This window comes from Triticum urartu, chromosome 5 (assembly GCF_003073215.2).
Source record: "Triticum urartu cultivar G1812 chromosome 5, Tu2.1, whole genome shotgun sequence".
NCBI lineage: Eukaryota > Viridiplantae > Streptophyta > Magnoliopsida > Poales > Poaceae > Triticum > Triticum urartu.
In genome coordinates, this window is record NC_053026.1 from 330,640,151 (window position 1) to 330,659,689 (window position 19,539).

Below are 19,539 nucleotides of genomic sequence, written 5' to 3' on the forward strand. Positions count from 1 at the left end.
ACTAATGAGTTAATTACGAGATGATGCATTAAGGAACGAGTAAAGAGACTTGCAGCAATGAGATTGAACTAGGTATTGAGATACCCACGATCGAATCTCGGGCAAGTAACATACCGATGACAAAGGGAACAACGTATATCGTTATGCGGTTTGACCGATAAAGATCTTCGTAGAATATGTGGGAGCCAGTATGAACATCCAGGTTCCGCTATTGGTTATGGACCGGAGACGTGTCTCGGTCATGTCTACATAGTTCTCAAACCCGTAGGGTCCGCACACTTAACGTTCGGTGACGATCGATATTATGAGTTTATGTGTTTTGATGTACTGAAGGTAGTTCGGAGTCCCGGATGTGATCACGGACATGACTAGGAGTCTTGAAATGGTCGAGACATAAAGATTGATATATTGGATGACTATATTCGGACACCGAATGAGTTCCGGGGGTCACCAGATAATTATCGGAGTGCCGGGGGGTTATCGGAACCCCCGGGGGAACTAATGGGCCAACATGGGCCTTGTGAGAGAGAGGAGGGTCCATAGGGCTGGCCACCCCCCCTGGGAGTCCGAATTGGACAAGGAGGGGGGCGGCACCCCCTCTTTCCCTCCCTCTCTCCCTCTCCTTCCTTCCCCCTTCCTCCTCCTATTTGGACTAGGAAAGGGGGAGTCCTATTCCTACTAGGAGGAGGACTCCTCCCCCTCTTTGGCGCGCCCCAAGGGCCGGCCGGCCTCCCCCCTTGCTCCTTTATATACGGGGGCAGGGGCACCCTAGAACACTCAAGTTGATCATTGATCCCTTAGCCGTGTGCGGTGCCCCTCTCCACCATAATCCACCTCGGTCATATCATAGCGGTGCTTAGGCAAAGCCCTGTTCCGGTAGCATCATCATCACCATCATCACGCCGTCATGCTGACGAAGCTCTCCCTCGACACTCAGCTACATCGAGATTTTGTGGGACGTCACTGAGCCGAACGTGTGCAGATCGCGGAGGTGTCGTACTTTCGGTACTAGGATCGGTCGATCGTGAAGACGTACGACTACATCAGCCGCGTTGTCATAATGCTTCCGATTACGGTCTACGAGGGTACGTGGACAACACTCCTCCCTCTTGTTGCTATGCATCACCATGATCTTGCGTGTGCGTAGGATTTTTTTTTAAATTACTGTGTTCCCCAACACACACTTGGCATCTTTGCAGCTTTGTCAGCCTTTGCTTTCTCTCTCTTTTCTTGTGCATGCACGCTTGTAGGATCTTCTTAATTCAGGACAACAATGTTGTCCTCAAAATCTGGTCTCAAGGGTAGATGCTCCTTATCAAAAAGATATGTGCTTGTGCCCATCTTGGAGTTAATGAGCACCTGAATATGTGGAGCATACCCACAAGATATCTTCTGATCTGCAGCTGTCCTCTTGATTGTTTCCACAATCAGGCTCATGACTTTAAACTTTTGGGGCACATCAAACAGTTGCAGCAAGTTGATAGAATGGCCTCTTATCATCTTATGATCTCTAGATTTTGGCAACAAAGTATGCCTCAGAATGGTGTTGATGATGGCCAATCCAGACAACAAATAGTGAACAGACCCAAGCTTATGAGTTTCCAATGCTTTGTCTGGAATATCCTTGTACATGTTGGCCATAGAGTTGTGGTCTTTCTTCTTCTTGGCATAGAAATCCAAGTCATCTTCATGCTCGTCAGGGGCATCGATCAATTTAGCCCACTCATTAACAATTGATTGGTACCTTGTATCTTCAGACATCCAAACGATTCTACCATCTGGATAGAAATGCACTGGTACGCGTCGGTCCTAAACAAACGGTTTTATCCCCTTTTCGCGACGGCATTCAGAACCGTCGCCAAGTGAGTGTGGACGATAGGGGGTCCTTCCCACACAACCCAGAAACCGTTGGGGATATGCCCTCCTAGCACACACGCTCGGCAAAATGAGGTAGTGTGCGACCGGCGAGCGCTCAAATACGGAAATACATACAGTAGTGCTAAAAAAATACAATTATACGGCGAAATTGTTTTCGGTCGCAAGTACATCCCACACAGTCAGTCCTCGCTAAATGTTTCCGTTCATATATACATCCCACATAGTCGCTACAAGGAAAACGTTTGCGCAAGGTGGCGTAACGCAAACAGTTTTAAAATGAATGTCGTGTGTGATTGTTCATTGATCCAACACGGTTTATTCCTAGAAATTGTGTGTGTTTCCTGAGGTCATCGCCCATGGTGTTTTCTCATTAACCGTTTGCAATAGGAAAACCCAATTAGCGGGCTAATTGCCCTATTATTAATAATCCATTTACTAATATAATGGACATTCATATTAAGCACATAATATATTCCATTTCCATATTAAGGAAGCAGGATTTCATAATCGAAATACATCGGAGTACAACATGATATAGCTTCAGCACTCAACTACCCCATTACACAACTGCACTAGCAGCAAGTTTCACATGCAACATCTAGAACCTTTTGAAATTAGCATCATAGACGGTACATAGAGAGATGCATCTCATTTGGAAAACTGCTGAAGCGGAAGGCGAATATTGAGCCTTCATTCATGTTGAAGGTCTTTGCAATTTTAGGCCAGTGCCTGTGGATGATTGACCATCCATCCTTCGACCTCTTCAGGAACACTTCAATATTGAACCATGTGAGTCTTATGAAAACTTTCCTCACCTCCTGACCACAGAGGTGGTTTGAGAGGTAATCATCAGTGAACACTGAAAACAAGGATGTGCATAAATATATTCTCTATATTGGAAATGGGGCAAAGGAATAAAAAAGGCAAGGTATAATAGTTAGTACCATCTTGTAAACCTCAGTGCTTCTCATTGTTTCCGTGCAACACATATAAGGTAGTTAGTCATCAGATTAAGTAAGGGTTCGCATGCTATCAGTAAAATATGTTGATGAAAAATAAGCGCATTGCAGATTCATCAGATTAATTCAAGCCACATGGGAAACCCATTTATCCAAACCAAGCATGATTAAAATATATGAAATATAGCACTTATATATGTTTCTCATGTATTAAGTGCAGCCAAATTTGATTTATTCCTCACATGGTATACAATAACAGAATGCAGCCACAACAATTGAACATCGCATTACAGAATTGAACCAAGCAGTTAACTAAACACCACAACAAATGAACCAAACGTTAACTGAGCACCACATTGCACAATATAACATACTCCTAATAGAAGATCAGACAGTTAACCAAACCAATCATGCTTAACAACTTGGAAATATAGCAATTGTATTTGTTTCTCATGTATTTAGTACAACCAAATTCGATTTATTCCTCACATGGTATACAATAACAGAATGTAGCCACAACAATTGAACATCGCATTGTAGAATTGAACCAAGCAGTTAACTAAACACCACAACAAATGAACCAAACGTTAACTGAGCACCACATTGCACAATATAACATACTCCTAATAGAAGATCAGACAGTTAACCAAACCAATCATGCTTAACAACTTGGAAATATAGCAATTGTATTTGTTTCTCATGTATTTAGTACAACCAAATTCGATTTATTCCTCACATGGTATACAATAACAGAATGTAGCCACAACAATTGAACATCGCATTGTAGAATTGAACCAAGCAGTTAACTAAACACCACAACAAATGAACCAAACGTTAACTGAGCACCACATTGCACAATATAACATACTCCTAATAGAAGATCAGACAGTTAACCAAACCAATCATGCTTAACAACTTGGAAGATATTGCACCCTGAAGAATTGAACATCACATTTGCAGAATTGAACCAAGCAGTTAATTGAACACCACATTGCACGACATATAGAACATATACACTATAGTAGAAGATTTCATGGTAAAAGTAGATAGCACAATTCACTAGAATTTGTTAAGGAAAGGCAGTAGCTAGCAAACTGAACATGGGTCCTTATAGTGAGCCAATAAGACAAGCTAGATATCGATGACGATTGGCTCCTTGGACATGGAAGAGGGCGAGGCCTCCGCATCGTGGGTGCCCTCGTTGTAGTGGTGAGTTGCCTAAGCCGCTCCGGGCACCAACCTGCTAGCTCTCGAGATGAGGTAAGCACGTGCATGCTGAGAAAACACCTCGTAGTCTTTGTCGAAGGCACCGACGGTGGCCTCGAGAAAACACCACGAACTGTTGTTTAAAGCAGCCAACCGCGTCGCGGCGTCGACGCGCGAGGCATCAACGGTGGCCTCAATGGCGAGGTGCTCCTCCAAGATCTGGGGCTCGTCATGAATGGCAGCCATCGTGACCTCATCCGCGCATGCGGCCATGATTTGCTTCTCCGCTGCCAAATGATCCTTGAGGTCCTGGCTATATACTGCATGCACCATGGCTTAGGCCAGCGCTTATTTGGTGGAGGGGTCGGGGATTTGGGTGGAAGGTGTCGCGCTCGTGCCGGCGGTCGGCGCATGTGGGATGTGGAAGGAGGAGGAGGATGGGGGTCGAGTGTGGATTACCTGTCTGGATAGGCGAGGCCAAGCAGCGTGAAGGAGGGTCGCCAGCGAGGAGGCGGCGGCGCTGCAAGCAAGGAGTGAAGGTTTCAACTTGGAAAAGAAGGCACAAACAGGGGAAATGTGGCTTTTGGTAAGGGGGGATGTAGATATTTCCACGGAAGCCAAAAATTTGGAATCGCTTCAGCCAAAAAACTGGCGTGCAAAGTGTCATCAGACACGGTCCCTTATTCAGACACGGTCCAAAGATATTTTGTGCTTCATCTCACACGGTTGGTTATAATAAACTTTGTGGGATCTACTTGATTTTTCGTCTTGATTTGAATTACATAATGGGGTCACAACGGCCATGGACGGTGTTTGAATGGCTAGACCTTTTATCTGCAGTGATCATGCAACTATATGTGTGTCATAAAAGAATTGGAATTATTCATGGTTCGTTTGGACAATTTCATGCATTAAGTGAGTTTTCAATGCATTTATGTGCATAATGCAAATTTGAACTACATGCACATGCTCCAGTGCATATAAATTGGTTGAAAAATCAAATCTTTGTCCTTGGGTGCATGCTTAGGTCCCATGCAAGAAATGGGAATGAATTTCAAATACCAGGGCACCGTTGATTGCTGGCAAAACATTGAGATCCCTGGTTTTTAAATTCTAGTGAATCCAAAACTCAACTGAAATCCATAAAACTTGGCATGCTATCATGGAGCAGCATCAACATGTCGTGGTAAATTGTTTGTCCCATTTTGGGCAGGTTTGGGTATATGCTTCTCACAAACCAGAGCTTCTCACAACAAGCATGATGGTTTCGGTAGGGAACGCCCCACCTTTGGGGACAAAACGATATCCATTGCCTTTTATTGCTTTCAATTTTTTTCTCGTGTCAACATAGAACAACAGGAGTGTTGTGTTATTTTTTGTGATTTTCGGGGTTTGTTTGGATATTTTTATGCATTAAGTGAGTTTTCAATGCATTTATGTGCATAATTCAAATTTGAATTACATGCACATGCTCCGGTGCATATAAATTGGTTAAAAATCAAATCTTTGTCCTAGGCTGTATTCTTAGGTCCCATGCAAGAAATGGGAATGAATTTCAAACACCAGGGCACCGTTGATTGCCGGCAAAACATTGAGATGCCTGGTTCTTAAATTATAGTAAATCCAAAACTCGTCTGAAATTCATGAAACATGGCATCCTATCATGGAGCAGCATCAACATGTCGTGGTAAATTTTTTGTCCCATTTGGGGCAGGTTTGGGTATACGCTTCTCACAAACCAGAGCTTCTCACAACAAGCATGATGACGGTAGGGAACGCCCGACCTTTGGGGATGAAATGATATCCATTGCCTCTTATTGCTTTCAAAAAATTTCTCGTGTCAACATAGAATAATAGGAGTGTTGTGTTATTTTTTGTGATTTTTCAGGGTTCGTTTGGATATTTTTATGCATTAAGTGAGTTTTCAATGCATTTATGTGCATAATTCAAATTTGAACTACATGCACATGCTCCGGTGCATATAAGTTGGTTGAAAAATCAAATCTTTGTCCTTGCGTGCATGCTTAGGTCCCATGCAAGAAATGGGAATGAATTACAAACACCAGGCACCATCGATTGCCAGCAAAACATTGATATGCCTGGTTTTTAAATTCTAGTAAATCCAAAACTCGTTTGAAATTCATGAAACTTGGCATGCTATCATGGAGCGGCATCAGCATGCCGTGGTAATTATTTTGTCCCATTTGGGGCAGATTTGGGTATATGCTTCTCACAAACCAGAGCTTCTCACAACAAGCATGATGGTTTCGGTAGGGAGCACCCCACCTTTGGGGACGAAACGATATCCATTGCCTCTTATTGCTTTCAAAAAAATTCTCGTGTCAACATAGAACAACATGAGTGTTGTTTTATTTTTTGTTAATTTTTGGGGTTCGTTTGGACATTTTTATGCATCAACTAAGTTTTCAATGCATTTACGTGCATAATTCAAATTTGAACTACACGCACATGCTCCGGTGCATATAAATTGGTTGAAAAATCAAATCTTTGTCCCTGGGTGCATGCTTAGGTCCCATGCAAGAAATGGGAATGAATTACAAACACCAGGCACCATCGATTGCCAGCAAAACATTGATATGCCTGGTTTTTAAATTCTAGTAAATCCAAAACTCGTTTGAAATTCATGAAACTTGGCATGCTATCATGGAGCGGCATCAACATGCCATGGTAAATTTTTTGTCCCATTTGGGGCAGGTTTGGGTATATGCTTCTCACAACAAGCATGATGGTTTCAGATAGAACACCCGTATGCAAAGTGAGAGCGGGATTTGTGCATCTCTTGAACACTAACGGTTCTTTTGGATGACCCGTGTGAACCACTTACAAACAGTTTGGTGCGATTTGCATCTGTCATATTGGGTATGTTGCCATTTGTCAAACTAGAAAGATTGACATTTGTTGATCTAGTAACATTGCCATTTTCCAACTGATGTCTACTACACAACCTTCTTCTTGTAGACGTTGTTGGGCCTCCAAGTGCAGAGGTTTGTAGGACAGTAGCAAATTTCCCTCAAGTGGATGACCTAAAGTTTATCAATCCATAGGAGGCGTAGGATGAAGATGGTCTCTTTCAAGCAACCCTGCAACCAAATAACAAAGAGTCTCTTGGGTCCCCAACACACCCAATACAATGGTAAATTGTATAGGTGCACTAGTTCGGCGAAGAGATGGTGAAACAAGTGGTATATGGATAGTAGATAAAGGTATTTGTAATCTGAAATAATAAAAACAGCAAGGTAGCAAGTGATAAAAGTGAGCGTAAACGGTATTGCAATGATAGGAAATAAGCCTAGGGTTCATACTTTCACTAGTGTAAGTTCCCTCAACAATAATATCATAATTTGATCACATAGCTATCCCTCAACATGCAACAAAGAGTCACTCCAAAGTCACTAATAGCGGAGAACGAACGAAGAGATTATGGTAGGGCACGAAACCACCTCAAAGTTATTCTTTCCAATCAATCCGCTGGGCTATTCCTATAGGTGTCACAAACAGCCTTAGAGTTCGTACTAGAATAACACCTTAAGACACAAATCAACCAAAACCCTAATGTCACCTAGATACTCCAATGTCACCTCAAGTATCCGTGGGCATGATTATATGATATGCGTCACACAATCTCAGATTCATCTATTCAACCAACACAAAGGACCTCAAAGAGTGCCCCAAAGTTCTACCGGAGAATCACGACAAAAACGTGTGCCAACCCCTATGCATAGGTTCATGGGCGGAACCCGCAAGTTGATCACCAAAACATACATCAAGTGAATCACGTGATATCCCATTGTCACCACAGATATTCACGGCAAGACATACATCAAGTGTTCTCAAGTCTTTAAAGACTCAATCCGATAAGATAACTCCAAAGGGGAAACTCAATTCATTACAAGAGAGAAGAGGGGGAGGAGAAACATAATATCCATCTATAATAGCAAAGCGACTAGCATATTTGGTGGCTAACATATTTGGTGGCTAACATATTCGCAAAAGAGAGCGAGAAGAGAAGGCAAAAGCACGGTCGAGAAACTATGATCAAGAAGTGATCCTAGAACAACCTACGTCAAGCATAACTCCAACACCGTGTTCACTTCCCGGACTCCGCCGAGAAGAGACCATCACGGTTACACACGTGGTTGATGTATTTTACTTAAGGTCAACTTCAGGTTTTCTAAACCGGACATTAACAAATTCCCATCTGCCCATAACCGTGGGCACGGCTTTCGAAAGTTCAAATCCCTGCAGGGGTGTCCCAACTTATCCCATCACAGTCTACTACACAACCTTCTTCTTGTAGACGTCGTTGGGCCTCCAACTGCAGAGGTTTGTAGGACAGTAGCAAATTTCCCTCAAGTGGATGACCTAAGGTTTATCAATCCGTAGGAGGTGTAGGATGAAGATTGTCTCTCTCAAGCAACCCTGCAACCAAATAACAAAGAGTCTCTTGTGTCCCCAACACACCCAATACAATGGTAAATTGTATAGGTGCACTAGTTCGGCGAAGAGATGGTGAAACAAGTGGTATATGGATAGTAGATAAAGGTATTTGTAATCTGAAATAATAAAAACAGCAAGGTAGCAAGTGATAAAAGTGAGCGTAAACGGTATATCACGACGAAAACGTGTGCCAACCCCTATGCATAGGTTCATGGGCGGAACCCGCAAGTTGATCACCAAAACATACATCAAGTGAATCATGTGATATCCCATTGTCACCACAGATATTCACGGCAAGACATACATCAAGTGTTCTCAAGTCTTTAAAGACTCAATCCGATAAGATAACTCCAAAGGGGAAACTCAATTCATTACAAGAGAGAAGAGGGGGGAGGAGAAACATAATATCCAACTATAATAGCAAAGCTCGCGATACATCAAGATCGTATCGTCTCAAGAACACGAGAAAGAGAGATCAAACACATAGCTACTGGTACATACTCTTAACCCCGAGGGAGAACTACTCCCTCCTCATCATGGAGAGCACCGGGATGATGAAGATAGCCACCGGAGAGGGATTGCCCCCTCCGGCAGGGTGCCGGAACGGGTCTAGATTGGCTTTCGGTGGCTATGGAGGCTTCTGGCGGCGGAACTCCCGATCTAATCTCCGTTCTAGAAGTTTTAGGGTATGACGATATATATGGGTGCAGGAAGTACGTCGGAGGAGCCACGGGGCCCCACGAGGCAGGGGGCGCGCCCTAGGGGGGTGGGCGTGCCCCCCACCCTCGTGGGCAGCCCGTGTCTCCCCTGACATGCACTCCAAGTTCCCTGGGTTGCTTTCCTTCCAAAAATAACTTCTCCAGTTGATTTCGTTCCGTTTCGACTTCGTTTGATATTCCTTTTCTTCGAAACACTGAAATAGGCAAAAAAAACAGCAAATTTGGGCTGGGCCTCCAGTTAATAGGTTAGTCCCGAAAGTAATATAAAAGGGGATAACAAAGCCCAATACTGCCCAGAACAGTAGATAATATAGCATGGAGCAATCAAAAATTATAGATACGTTGGAGACGTATCAAGCATCCCCAAGCTTAATTCATGCTCGTCCTCAAGTAGGTAAATGATAAAAAAGATAATTTTTGATGTGGAATGCTAGTTGGCATAATTTCAATGTAATTCTTCTTACTTGTGATATGAATATTCAGATCCGAAAGATTCAAGACAAAAGTTCATATTGACATAAAAATAATAATACTTCAAGCATACTAACTAAGCAATTATGTCTTCTCAAAATAACATGGCCAAAGAAAGTTCATCCCTACAAAATCATATAGTTTAGTCATGCTCCATTTTCGTCACACGAGAATGCTCTCATTATGCACAACCCCGATGACAAGCCAAGCAATTGTTTCATACTTTTGTAATCTCAAACCTATAAACTTTCACACAATACATGAGCGCGAGCCATGGATATAGCAGTATGGGTGGAATAGAATATAATGAGGGCGGTTATGTGGAGAAGACAAAAAGGAGAAAGTCTCACATCAACGAGGCTAACTGTAGCGACCAGACCTCAAACAGTCTGATCTCTGTGCTCCGGTGTCATCCCTGGATCAGTAATGCTGACACCACACAGTACTCGGAGGATTTATAGCAGAGTAGCAATCACACACTTATTACATCGAGTGTCTCAAAAGAGAACTTATTACAATAAATATGGCTTAAGGCCATCTAGTGACGATAACAGCGGAAGGCTTGGAAGATAAGTGAGTCCATCAACTCCAACGGCATCACTGAGTATAGAACCACGACCTAAAAACTCCTTAATCGTCGTATGAAAAGTCTGCAACATTAACGTTGCAGCCCGAAAATGGGTCAGCACATGGAATATGCTGGCAAGGTAACACATAGAGAGTAATGGAATGCAACAGCTATACTATATGCATATTTGGCTGGTGGAAAGCTCTATGGTTACTGTTTTTGCGTAAAGCCAATTTTTCCCTACTTCAAAGGAATAAAATTAATTACTATCATGGTGGTTGTGAAACATTGAGAATGGTTGACAGCATCCTCAATCCCAATTAAGTAACATCATTAAAACCCATCAATATTAATTTTAGAGTAACATGTTGAGATTCACATGAAAATCCAGGTACTAGATACTCAAGATGTCCATAACCGGGGACACGGCTAACCATGATTAGTTTGTTACACTCTGCAGAGGTTTGCGCACTTTTCCCCACAAGACTCGATCGCCTCCGTTTGGTTTCTCGCACTACATGGTGTTTGAGAAACGGATGACCGAGACATAGTCTTTCAGAAGCGCTAGCACCTTACGATCGGGTAGACCGTACCACCTACATCCCCTACATCTGCTAGTCTACCACTGTAAGAATTCGCACAACTTAGTCAACTATGCCAGAGCCCATAATGGCTTGTGGTTGCACACGGAAGTTTCTAGTATGAATAATCTCATGATCCCTTTGGGCCTGGGTGGCGGTCCAAAGAAAAACAGGCAAGTCCTGGAAACCCCAGGTGCCTCAATCCACCCAGATGTGTGTTAGGTTGCCACCTTAGATAAACCATTAATTAACAATCTCACATCTGTCATGGATATCACTCACCCAATCCACGTCTACTAGCATAGCATGGCATAATAAGCAAACGTAGAAGTAACTCCCAAAGGTTTGATAATAAATAGGTAATAGGTACTACCTCATCTACTTCCCATCCCACAATTTAATTAGATCCTAATCATGCAATGTGTGAGGATTGATCTAATGCAATAAAACTGGGTTGTAGAAAAGGTATGATCAAAGTGTTACTTGCCTTGCTGATGATCCGTGTAACCTAGAGATTCGAAGTAACAAGCGGCGCACTCCGGGTATTCTATCGTAGACAAACAACAATCATACAATAAGTACTCATCTAATGCACAGGTAAAACTCAAATAGAAGATCTAACCAGAAAGTTCAACTTAAGAACTCCGGTTGGCAAAAAGAATCAAATCGAACGAAGCAAAAGAAATCAAACGGCGAAAGAAAACAACTCCGTACTAGTAATCTGGATCTAGGGCAAATTTTACTGTAGCAAAAACATGTTTAAGTTGATTATTCGGGAAGAGGGTTTCGAGACGAAACTCCAGGCGCTTGAATCGCCTGATTCCGATAAACGAGCGAAAAGTTATACTAAAACGAAAATCGGATCAGAAATCGTGATCAGAAAATAACCACGGAAAATCCGACGAAAAAGAAAAACGATGAACAGATTTTTTTTAAAAAAAACTGCACGGGAAACGAGGCGGGGGCGGCGAACCTCGGGCGGCACGCTCCGACGACGGCGGCGGCGGCGGGCGGCGGCGGCGGGACAGGAGCTAGGGTTTCGTGGGGCTCTCCTCTCGCGGGCCTTCGGGCGCTATATAAAGGCCCCGGGCCAGGGAGTCCTGGCCAGGTACGGCCCGAAGTCGGTTTGCGTTTTTTTTAAATCCGCTCGGAAGAAAAATAAAAAGAAATACTAAACGGACTCCAAAAATCACAAAATAAATTTTGCCGGGTTCCTAAAATCAAGCCCGATAAAGTGAACATTTATTTGGGCCCAAACTACAACTTTGAAAAACGCGCATTTTTCCTAAATTCAAATAAAAATACCGAAAAACTCCGAAATAAAACTTATTTGATTTTTTTTTATTAAATCCTCAATATTTCTATATTTTGGGAAAGTCATTTTATTCCCTCTCTCATATTTTTGTAATAGAAATAATTGATGATAAAATAAATAAAATCAAATGATCCTGTTTACATAATTTTGAGAAAACTCAAATATGTAAATAACGAAATCCCCAACTCTCTCCGTGGGTCCTTGAGTTTCTTAGGATTTTCTAGGATCAAAACCAAAAGCAAAATAAAATATGATATGCATGATGACCCAATGTATAACATTCCAAATTGAAAATTTGGGATGTTACAGCTAATCAATGGGCTATGGAGATGCCCATCGATTGATGTTATGCGAGGAGTAGGGATTGCCATGCAACGGATGCACTAGAGCTATAAATGTATGAAAGCTCAACAAAATAAACTAGTGGGTGTGCATCCAACTTGCTTGCTCACGAAGACCTAGGGCATTTGAGGAAGCCCATCGTTGGAATATACAAGCCAAGTTCTATAATGTAAAATTCCCACTAGTATATGAAAGTGACAAAACAAGAGACTCTCTATCATAAAGATCATGGTGCTACTTTGAAGCACAAGTGTGGAAAAAGGATAGTAGCATTGTCCCTTTTTTTGGCCTTTCTTTTTTTGGCCTTTTTTTGGGACAATGCTCTATTAATGATGATCATCACACTTCTATTTATTTACAACTCAATGATTACAACTCGATACTAGAACAAAGTATGACTCTATATGGATGCCTCCGGCGGTGTACCGGGATATGCAATGGATCAAGAGTGACAATTATGAAAAATTATGAACGGTTGGTTTGCCACAAATACGATGTCAACTACATGATCATGCAAAGCAATATGACAATGATGATGCGTGTCATAATAAAGAGAACGGTGGAAAGTTGCATGGAAATATATCTCGGAATGGCTATGGAAATGCCATAATAGGTAGGTATGGTGGCTGTTTTGAGGAAGATATAAGGAGGTTTATGTGTGATAGAGCGTATCATATCATGGGGTTTGGATGCACCGGCGAAGTTTGCGCCAACTCTCAAAGTGAGAAAGGGCAATGCACGGTACCGAAGAGGCTAGCAAGGATGGAAGGGCGAGAGTGCGTATAATCCATGGACTCAACATTAGTCATAAAGAACTCACATACTTATTGCAAAAATATACAAGTCATCAAAAACCTTGGTACTACACGCATGCTCCTAGGGGGATAGATTGGTAGGAAAAGACCATCACTCGTCCCCGACCGCCACTCATAAGGAGGACAATCAAATAACACCTCATTTTTCAAATTTGTTACACAACGTTTACCATACGTGCATGCTACGGGATTTGCAAACTTCAACACAAGCATTTCTCAATTTCACAACTACTCAACTAGCACGACTTTGATATTATTACCTCCATATCTCAAAACAATCATCAAGTATCAAACTTCTCTTAGTATTCAACACACTCATAAGAGAATTTTATTATTCTTGAATACCTAGCATATTAGGATTTTAAGCAAATTACCATGCTATTTAAGACTCTCAAAATAATCTAAGTGAAGCATGAGAGTTCATCTATTTCTTCAAAATAAAACTACCACCATGCTCTAAAAGGTATAAGTGAAGCACTAGAGCAAATGACAAACTACTCCGAAAGATATAAGTGAAGATCAATGAGTAGTTGAATAATTATGCAACTATGTGAAGGCTCTCTAACATTCAATAATTTCAGATCTTGGTATTTTATTCAAACATCAAGCAAAGCAAAATGAAATAAAATGACACTCCAAGCAAAACACGTATCATCTGGCGAATAAAAATATAGCTCCAAGTAAAGTTACCGATGAACGAAGACGAAAGAGGGGATGCCTTCCGGGGCATACCCAAGCTTAGGCTCTTGGCTATACTTGAATATTACCTTGGGGTGCCTTGGGCATCCACAAGCTTAGGCTCTTGCCACTCCTTATTCCATAGTCCATCGAATCCTTACCCAAAACTTGAAAACTTCACAACACAAAACTTAACAGAAAACTTGTAAGCTCCGTTAGCGAAAGAAAACAAAACACTACTTCAAGGTAATATAATGAACTCATTCTTTATTTATATTGGTGTTAAACATACTGTATTCCAACTTCTCTATGGTTTATAAACTATTTTACTAGCCATAGATTCATCAAAATAAGTAAACAACCCATGAAAAACAGAATCTGTCAAAAAACAGAACAGTGTGTAGTAATCTGGATCAAACGTATACTTATGGTACTCATAAAATTCTCAAATAAATTGCTGGACCAGAGGAATTTATCTATTAATCATCTTCAAAAAGAATTAACTAAATATCACTCTCCAAATAAAAATGGCAGCAATTCTCATGAGCGCTAAAGTTTCTGTTTTTTATAGCATGATCAACAAGACTTTCCCAAAGGTTCTACTTGGCACAAACACTAATTAAAAGCATAAAACCACATCTAAACAGAGGCTAGATGAATTATTTATTACTAAACAGGAACAAAAAGACAAGGAAAAAAATAAAGTTGGGTTGCCTCCCAACAAGCGCTATCGTTTAACGCCCCTAGCTAGGCATGATAATGACAATGATGCTCACATAAAAGATAAGAATTGTAACATAAAGAGAGCATCATGAAGAATATGACTATCACATTTAAGTCTAACCCACTTCCTATGCATAGGGATTTTGTGAGCAAACAACTTATGGGAACAAGAATCAACTTGCATAGGAAGGTAAAACAAGCATAACTTCAAAACATTAAGCACATAGAGAGGAAACTTGATATTATTGCAATTCCTACAAGTATATATTCCTCCCTCATAATAATTTTCAGTAGCATCATGAATGAATTCAACAATATAACCAGCACCTAAAGCATTCTTTTCATGATCTATAAGCATATAAATTTTATTACTCTCCACATAAGCAAATTTCTTCTCATGAATAATAGTGGGAGCAAACTCAACAAAATAACTATCATGTGATTGAAAATTAAGATCAAGATGACAAGTTTCATGGTTATCATTATTCTTTAAAGCATACGTGTCATCACAATAATCATCATAGATAGGAGGCATGCTTTCATCATAATAAATTTGCTCATCAAAACTTGGGGACAAAAAATATCATCTTCATCAAACATAGCTTCCCCAAGCTTATGGCTTTGCATATCATTAGCATCATGGATATTCAAGGAATTCATACTAACAACATTGCAATCATGCTCATCATTCAAATATTTAGTGCCAAACATTTTATAGATTTCTTCTTCTAGCACTTGAGCACAATTATCCTTTCCATCATACTCACGAAAAATATTAAAAAGGTGAAGTGTATGAGACAAACTGAATTCCATTTTTATAGTTTTGTTTTATAAACTAAACTAGTGATAAAACAAGAAACTAGAAGACTCGATTGCAAGATCTAAAGATATACCTTCAAGCACTCACCTCCCCGGCAACGGCGCTAGAAAAGAGCTTGATGTCTATGTAACGCCCTCGATGCGGCTATATCTCCCACGTGTTGAAGCATGACTTAGAGGCATAACCGCATTGAAAGCAGTGTCGCAAGTGAGGTAATCTTCACACAACCCATGTGATACATAAGGGAAAGAGATACATAGTTGGCTTACAATCGCCATGTCACACAATACCTGAAGACAGCATTACATCAACCAGATACAATCAAGGTCCGACTACGGAACCAAAATAAAAGAAGACTACCCCAAATGCTACACAGATCCCCGATAGTCCCAAATGGGCTCCACTACTGATCAACTGGAATGAAACAACACAAAGGACAAGATCTTCATCGAGCTCCTCCTTGAGCTTGGTTGCGTCACCTTCTCGGTAACGTCGGCACCTGCAAACTGGTTTTGGAAGTATCTGTGAGTCACGGGGACTCAGCAATCTCACACCCTCGCGATCAAGACTATATAAGCTTATAGGTAAGGGTAAAAGGTATGAGGTGGAGCTGTAGCAAGCGACTAGCATATTTGGTGGCTAACATATTCGCAAAAGAGAGCGAGAAGAGAAGACAAAAGCACGATTGAGAAACTATGATCAAGAAGTGATCCTAGAACAACCTACGTCAAGCATAACTCCAACACCGTGTTCACTTCCCGGACTCCGTCGAGAAGAGACCATCACGGTTACACACGCGGTTGATGTATTTTACTTAAGGTCAACTTCAGGTTTTCTACAACCGGACATTAACAAATTCCCATCTGCCCATAACCACGGGCACGGCTTTCAAAAGTTCAAATCCCTGCAGGGGTGTCCCAACTTAGCCCATCACAAGCTCTCACGGTTAACGAAGGATATTCCTTCTAGCGGGAAGACCCGATCAGACTCGGAATCCCGGTTACAAGACATCTCGACAATGGTAAAACAAGTCCAGTAACACCGCCCGAATGTGCCGACAAATCCCGATAGGAGCTGCACATATCTCGTTCTCAGGGCACACTCAGATGAGACTAGCTACGAGTAAAACCAACCCTCAAGTTTCCCTGAGGTGGCCCCGCAGGCAGCTCAGTTCGGACCAACACTTAGAGGAGCACTGGCCCGGGGGGTGGGTTAAAATAAAGATGACCCTTGAGTCCGCGAAACCCAAGGGAAAAAGAGGCTAGGTGGCGAATGGTAAAACCAATGTTGGGCATTGCTGGAGGAGTTTTATTCAAGGCGAACTGTCAAGGGGTTCCCATTATAACCCAACCGCGTAAGGAACGCAACATCCGGGAACATAACACCGATATGACAGAAACTAGGGCGGCAAGAGTGGAACAAAACACCAGGCATAAGGCTGAGCCTTCCACCCTTTACCAAGTATATAGATGCATTAATTAAATAAGAGATATTGTGATATCCCAACAAAATGTCCATGTTCCAATAAGGAACATACTCCAATATTCACCTGCAACTAACAACGCTATAAGAGGGGCTGAGCAAAGCGGTAACATAGCCAAACAATGGTTTGCTAGGACAAGGTGGGTTAGAGGCTTGGCTTAACAATATGGGAGGCATGATAAGCAAGTGGTAGGTATAGCAGCATAGGCATAGCAAAAGAGAGAGCAACTAGCAAGCAAAGATAGAAGTGATTTCGAGGGTATGGTCATCTTGCCTGATATCCCGCAAGGAAGAAGAACGAGTCCACGAAGAAGACACACGGGCGAAGTTGAACGGATCCTCACAATCACGACGTTATCGGAACCAACCAGAAGAAGCAACACCGGAAAGAAGCACACAACATAGTAAACAACCACCACATAATCATGGCATGATGCACAACCAAGTATGATGCATGTCCGGTTTAATGAAGCATGGCATGGCAAAGTGCACAAGCAATCCTACAAATTAAGTGGAGCTCAATATGCCACGGAGTTGCATATTGAATAAAACACCACATGACTTATTTGATTCTCTCTCGTTTAGGTACTCAACAATATTAAATGTTGGTTAGCATGGCAAGAGGTGAAGCAAATGAAAACTACCTATCTAGGTAAGTTTAAATGAGGCCGGAACAACAAGCAACAAGTCCGGAAGAATCCTCATATGCATAATTTTAGGTTTGGTACTGTTCTGCCCTAAACCATATTTTAGAGTTGTTAAACATGCAAAGTGATGCCACCATGTTAAACTAGGCATTTTTCCAACCCATTTACATATAAAGTTTATTAAATTCCGAGTTACAGTTATTTAGTTATGAAATAAGGCATTTTAGCATGGCAAGGGCAAAAATTAAACAAACAACATTTTAAGCATTTTAAACATAGATGAAAATTGGATATTATGAAACTATATGAAATCCTAAGCATTTTAGATATATAGTTTGTTTAGTTTGGATGCATGCATATTTAGTTATTAACAATTCAAAATGATGGCATTCCTGTAATTATGCATGCAGTGGAAAAAATAACTAAATCCACAGGCAGGAAAAAAACAAGCATGGGCCCGAAGCATTAGAGTGCTGCGGCCAGAAGTGGAATCGGGCCCAAGTGTGCGTGCAACAGAAAAGAAAAACAGAGCGAAAATTGGGGCGCCTGGGACTCAAACCCTAGACCCCTCGGATGGATAGTGGCTGCGCCAGCCACTGGGCTAGCTATGTGTTCATGATGACAAGGGAGATCGGCAGAGGAAAAGCCATATGCGCATCGCGACCAGGACCAAAACTAAAGCGTGTGCACGGGGACTCGCCGGCGACGGGAGCTAGCAACAACCCCTTCTGGTTGCAGAGGTCCGGCGGGGGTGCGGAAATGTGCCAGGGTGCGTGTGGTGAAGCAACGACGCGAGGGTGTAGGTGTGGATGCGCAAGGCGGGGACGAACGACAGCTGCTCGCCGGTGTCGTGTGCGTGCTGAAGCAGAGAAAAACAGAGAAGGTGGCGATGTGCACGGAAAGCGGCGGAGGAGCTCGTCGGAGCTGATCCGGCATCCAAAACACACGATGGAGGGCGCGGATGGAAGCTACGCAACGGGGCGAACCCAGTCATACCAAGCATGCAACGGGAAGTGGACGGATTCCTCACCGACGACGGGGTTCCGCGGTGGTGCGCCTCGGGCTGCTACGGGGGGTGCGGGTTTGAACAAAGGAGCTGCTGCAGGACACAGCCTTTTGCATGTGTGTAGGCCGAGCTGCTGCTCATAGCCATGGCGGCCATGTGTGGTGAGGCAGGAGCTACAGTGGCGGGTGAAGCAGGGCAACGTGCATCGTGAGCGCGATGGGCGTGTGCTGCGAGCGTGAGTGCGCTGCCGTGGGTGAGCAGATGGACCCGCGCGTGCGTGCTGGGGGCGAGGCTCTCGAGCTTTCGCTCGCTGCTATGGTCATTCGCGACGCTCGCGGATCGACGACCTACGATGGTGCAGCCTTGGTACAAGAGAGAAGGGGGCGTAGATCATCACCGTGGGGCTGTAGGCGTCGGCGATTGGGTTGGGGAAGCGACGGAGACGTCGAAGAAAGGCGCGGGTGGGGCACTGTCCGTGAAGTAGGTGTAGCCGAAGACGACGAAGAGGACATCGTGGAAGGAGCTCCCGGACCCGAGTGGATGCGGGCGAGGTAGAAGGGACGGCGGACGTCGAGGAGGTTACCCCCGCATCGACGAACGGAGGCGGAAGGCTCTGGTCAGGCTGGGCTCGAGCTCGAGCTCGGCACGGCCATGGCGTCGGTAGGTGCGTGGGTGGACTTACCTTGGCGGCTGCAGGAGGAAGAGAAGGGTGGAATGGAGGGAGGAGGAGGTCTAGGGCACCGGGGCATATTTTATAGGGCATAGGGAGCTACTACGGCCGTCAAATCAAGGGTTGGTCTACATGGCTCCGGCGGATGCCCTGCCGTACGGGAGGAGGGAGATGAACAGGGGCTGGAGCGCTGGTGGGCTG